This window comes from Aythya marila, assembly GCF_965140915.1.
Source record: "Aythya marila genome assembly, contig: HAP1_HAP1_SCAFFOLD_190, whole genome shotgun sequence".
Classification (NCBI taxonomy): domain Eukaryota; kingdom Metazoa; phylum Chordata; class Aves; order Anseriformes; family Anatidae; genus Aythya; species Aythya marila.
In genome coordinates, this window is record NW_028137453.1 from 109,266 (window position 1) to 115,000 (window position 5,735).

A 5,735-nucleotide genomic window follows, 5' to 3' on the forward strand; every position below is an offset into this window, starting at 1 on the left:
TAGTGCTTCTTCTAATTCTTTGGCCAGTTTTGATGATTTAGGACTGCTTTATTTATTTATTTATATATTTTATTTTTTCTTTTCCCCATTTGTGCTGGAGAAGGTGAACTTTTTAAATACCTATTCTGAATTCAAATATCATTTTCATTGTTATGTTTCTGTTTTGTTGGCACTATTCGTAATGACTTCTACCCTTCAGTGGAAGCAAAAGCTTATCATACCATAAAAGTGGAAAGGTCACAGAAAACTTCAGAGCTTTTGAAGAAAGCTGAGGAAAATCCATTCCCTGTTCTAGGCAGAGAGAGTGGCTGATTTCCAGACAGGTAAATGGGCAGGATAAGGCCACTTCATGTCCGCTGATGGCCAGTTGTATGGACCGCGAAGATAATGGACTAGCAGCACAAGAGACAGTGCCAATAATCTAATCCAATACAATCTATTTCAAGTGGTAGAGACCTGATACTCTACGACAATGTGAGGAAGACCAAACTGTCAGGCAAACTTTGAGATGATCATGTTCAGGATCTAAAACTCTTAAGACAAGTGTCAACACAGGAAGGGTGAAATAAAGGCATGAATGCCATACAAGTACTGATAAATCTCAGGAAGTCTGGAAACCAGGGCAAATGGATGGAATAAGATGGTGCTTTGTGTTAGCAAGAAGCAGAGGTTAGGGAAATGTTATGGGTCAGCAATAGAGTGGTTTTGTGCAAATCGCTGCTAAAGAAAGACAGCCTTGCTAGCCTGCTCTTTGCTCTTAGCTCCAGTCTACAGTTATCAGACACATAAACAATAATGGGAATTACGGGAGACTTCAACTTCCCAGCAAAAGACTGAAAGATGATTACCACTTATTCTCATACAGATATACTATGTGATGGATTTCTTCACAAAAGTGAAAAAATATAAGACCATTTTAGACTTGGCTCCTGTACGGGTTTAAATGTAGTAAGATTTGAATAAAGTCTGATCATGAGCTGACTTTTCTCATTTTACATTTCAAGACAGACAACACCAGGCTTAGAACGAAGGTTTTGAGGCTTACAAATGCAAACTTTGAAATCTAAGGAAATGAATCATTGAGTCTGACTAAGCATCTCTGGGACTGGAGTGCAGAGAAGGCAGAGTTAAAATTCAAAATTCAGATGGGAAAAAAGCAATGAGAAAAGGTACATTTCAGAGGTTAAAAACTGCAAAAATAAAGTACGAATGACCCTAAACCTCCTTCACGTAGGAAATTAAACAATAATAGTAAATGATACTTAAGCCACAGAAACCAGGGGGAACAAAGAGAACAAATTAGGACAGTTGCATACTCGAGGCAAAAATAGATCAAAAGTTAATGATGTCTCAAATGCTGCAAATCTTATTTCCTGCATCTAACAGCAACAACAATGTGATATTAAGGGCAGTGACAGGATTCCCATTGCAAATGAGGGTAGGGCACTAGGCACAACATCATCTGAGGTGAAATAAAAATCTACAGTGATTCAAGTGAAAAATGACAAGCTGATATCTACCTAGCCTATTAACAGCATTGGCACACAGAACAACAACTCAAGTAGGAAAAATACGTCACAACTGTGCAAATCAGGGATAGTCCCCAGAATGGGAGAGTAACAAATACACTTCTGTCCAGGAGAATGTAAAGAGTGATCCAGACAAGTGCAGGCCTGTTAGTTTGACATCAACGCTGGGCAAAGTTTTGTGGCAAGAAGAGATAAGACTAGGGAAGTAGCGGGTAATGTGGAATTTACAAGATAATTTATTAAAGCTAATTTGTTTCCAGAGAATTTAGTAGCTTGCCTTTGTAGGACCAGTGCTCCCCTACACAGGGGATGAACTACATCTATTTCACTTTCTGTGAGCTTCTGATACATTATCTATGGATTTGGGCTTTGGGGCTGCAAGTGAATCAAGGGAGTTTGCAATTGTTCACACTGTTCGAAGAGGGAATTACCGGCAAAGGAGAGGTTCCCTGTAGTGATTCTCAGAGACAGTTCTGAAACTGCAGCTGCTAAGGAGGCAAAGACTCATGGAGAAATGTAGGCTGGAAGGGAGCTCTGAAAACCCAACCTCCTATTCAGAGCAGAGATGACTTCAAATTTAGGTATGTTCAGTATGGACATGGTGGCCGAAGACTAAAAATTTCATATGAGCTTTGAGATTTCCAGGTGACATAAAGTTGGGAAGTCCTACCGAGCCTGAGAGAAGGATATCCCTTGTGATTGAAATGGTTCAGGTGAAGTGACATTTGATAATACAAAGTAGAGCCATGCTTAGAGATTCTCAACCAAGGGTGTTTTTTTTTGTTTTTCTTTTTTTTTTTTTTTTTTGTCATGTTTGCTATATGGCAGTCAGGAGTTTAAAACAAACAATAAAACAACAAAACCCCATGTTCATGCACTGTTAACAGAAGAACTGAAAAAGTTAAGTGGTTATATGGTGTGTATGGCTATTCTTTTTTTTTTTTTTTTTTTTCTCCAGTATAAATACACCTGACAGGGCAGCCCTGCCACACATTTAAGACATGAGGCAAAATTCTGCCACTTGTATTCACATTGAACTTAGGAGGAAGTGTTCAGAAGACAGAAGGAACAAGTTGCCTATTGTGTGGAAGGGAATTAAAGGACATCATTCTGCTCAGCCAGATGCCAGTTGAGAGAAAAATATGATGTCTCTGTGAAAATGCATTTCTTGAGTAAATATCAAGGAGAATTAGGAAATGTGTAAGTTGGGAGATACATCTGAAATGATGATTGCAGTTGGCTTATGAGGAACTTTGGACAGGAAATTGGTAGAAACTTCCCATTTCAAGAATAAAGTGCACCATAGATATGAAGTCAGCATTCACCTAAAGAGTAGAGGCCAACTCAAAGCCCCCACAACAAAGCAGTGGACAAACCAGAACACTAACATGTTGTGGTCTAGAGTCACACAGATATACATAAGTTTACTATACCTAAACATCTGAGGGGTTCCTTTGAGAGGCGGAGGGCTTGTGCCCCATTTCCATTTCCACTCTCAGTGTCCCCTGCCTCAGAGAAGGATCCCAGCTGCTTGGCTTCCCTGGCCTCTGATGCCAGGCTACCAGAGCAGGTATCCCAGCATCGCAGCAAACAGGTGACAATTTGAGTGCCACAGCAGTCCTCATTGCGAGCTGGACGCTCAGGGCACTTGCGGCCACCCACCTTTGTGAGCTCCAAGGCTGACAGTGACTCTCTGCTGAGCTGCCACGGCTCTCGGGTGTCCCGGTGACAGAGCTTTCGGCGCTAAGCTGACTGCCAGGAGAAAAGGCTGCCGTGAAATGGCTGCTCCACAATGCCAGGAGCAAGGTCTGCTGGGCTGGGGGTTCACAGGGGAGCTCAGCCTTGGGCCTGGCAACTGCGCCTGGAAGCCAGGGACGGCCTTGGTGTGCAGCTGGACACCTGGGCCTGAGAAAGCAAGGTCTCTTTCCAGACACTTGGCACCATCGTCACCCAGTGGCTGTCTCAGGGGGACGAGAGAAATGCACAACATCTCTTCCTTCCCTGAAAAAGGGACGGATTTGGACCCCAAAGCAAGCTCCTTTCTATCAAAAGCATCACGTCCTCCTGTCTTTCTTGTATTTGGCTATGACTTTAGGAATCCCTGCAATCCCTGCAGCTGTGTCCCCTGCCAGCTTCTTGTGTGCCCCAAGCATCCTCGCTTGCAGGGCAGTAGAAGATGCAGAAAAGGCCTTGCCTTAGTGGAAGCACTGCCCTGCAGGAGCTCCAACATCCCTCTCAGCAGCACGCTGTAGCCCCCAAATGCCCTCGAAATGGCACATTTCAGCTACTGGGAAGGAAATGAGCTCGCTCAAGGTGAGCTACCCGCTCAAGGCCCAGGTGTCTGTGAGGCGGTGTTGGCAAGGAGTCCTGTTGTGTGAGTCCGTTCTTTGTGGGTGCTCCGTCCCCACAAGGCTTGCTTTTCAAGGCCCAGGAGAGTCTTGTGGGCACTGGCCTGGGGTCCCAGGCTGAGCCAGCTGCTGCCTGGCAATCAGGGAGGCTCGCTCGGTGTCTTGGCTTGGGTTTGCGTGGCCAGGCTGTGGGAGCGGGGGGCTGCAGGGGTGTCCTCTGTGAGGAGAATGCAGCAGCTGCCCCATGGGAGCTCAGGGCCGCTGCCAGGAGGCTCCTTCCAGGAGGGACCCACCCGCTGCTGCCCAGAACGCAGAGCAAAAGGATGATGTTTGCGCCTGGGGGAGAGCCCATCTAAGAAAGGGAACAAAAGCTGCTGCCCAGCAGCGTGTGGCTCAGGGAGGAGTGAGAAAGCTCTGTGCAGCCCCCAAGGTCCGTGCAGCAGGAGGCAGGAGGTGCTCCAGGCTCCCAGCAGCAGTTCCCCTGCGGCCTGTGCAGGGAGAGGCCCCTGGTGGAGCAGGCTGTCCCCCTGCAGCCCATGGGTCCCCCGTGGAGCAGATCTCCACGCTGCAGCCCCCCTGTGGCTGGAGGAGCCCCCGGTGGAGCAGGTGGATCTGCCCTAGAGGAGGCTGCGACCTGTGGAGGACGCCCCAGAGGAGCAGGGTGTTCAAGGACAGGTTGGAGCTGGTGCTTAGGAACATGGTTTATTGGGTGACATTGGTAGTACAGTGATGACTAGACCGGACAAATGTGAAGGTCTCCTCTAACAATTGTGATTCTATGATACCTCCAGCACGTCCTCCTCCACCACTTCCTCCTCATCATCCACGGCCTTTTTCTTGTCCACTGCCTCCTCCTCATTCGCTGCCTCCTCCTTGTCTACCGCATCCTCCTCGTCCCCCGCCTGCTAATCCTATTTCTCATTTTCCTCCTCCTTCTCCTCCTTCCCTGCCTCTTGCACCTCCAACACCTCCTCCACCTCCACTGCCTCTTCCTCCTTCTCCTTCTCCAGCCCTACGGACTATTCCTCCTCCACAGCCTCCTCCACCTCGGCAGAAACTTCCTGGCCAACTTCCTCTGCATGCTCCTTGCTAAGGCATGCTGGTAGCAATGATGGTGAGCCCAGAGATGTCAGGAAAAGTTGCCACGAACCAGGTGTGCCAAGGCGGCTTCTCTGGGAGGCTCTGGTTGTGAGCGCTGCCCACCGCTCCTAATTCTAGTTCCATTTGTCACCCCACAGGACCATGGCACCGTGGCCCTGTAAGGTAGCAGCTGGCGGCTCCTATCATCTTGATGACGCTCTGTGATGCGTTGCTTGTTGCCTGGGTAGCGATTGTTAGCTCTTATGCAAATGGCTTGTCATCAGTCAGGGGTGTGGCTGCTCCTCCCTATAAAAGGGCCAAAGGGGGGCAGTGGGAGCCAGAGTGCTGGAGAGGGGAGATGGGAGAAGATGGAAACAGAAAAGGAGGAGGATGAGGAAGAGGCATAGGTGGAAAAGGGGGGGGGTAAGAGGGGAAGGGGGCAGTGGAGGAGGTGGCGGAGGAGGAGGTGGTGGCGGAGAAGATTGAGGAGGTGGCGGAGAAGATTGAGGAGGTGGCGGCATTTCTGGAAAAGGAGACGGATGAGTAGGAAGCGGTGACAAAAGAGGAGGTGAGCAAGGGCTAGGCAGAGGGACACAATGGAGGTGGAAGAGGAGAGAAGGTGGAGGAGAAATAGTAGAATGTGAGAGAAGGAAGTGGCAGCAAAAAAGAAAAACAAAAAGGAGGAGGTGGAGGAGGACTAGGAGGTGGTGGAGGAGGAGGCCAAAAAAAAACAAAAAACAAAAGAGAAGGAGTAGAAGGTGGAGGAGGAGAAGGAGGT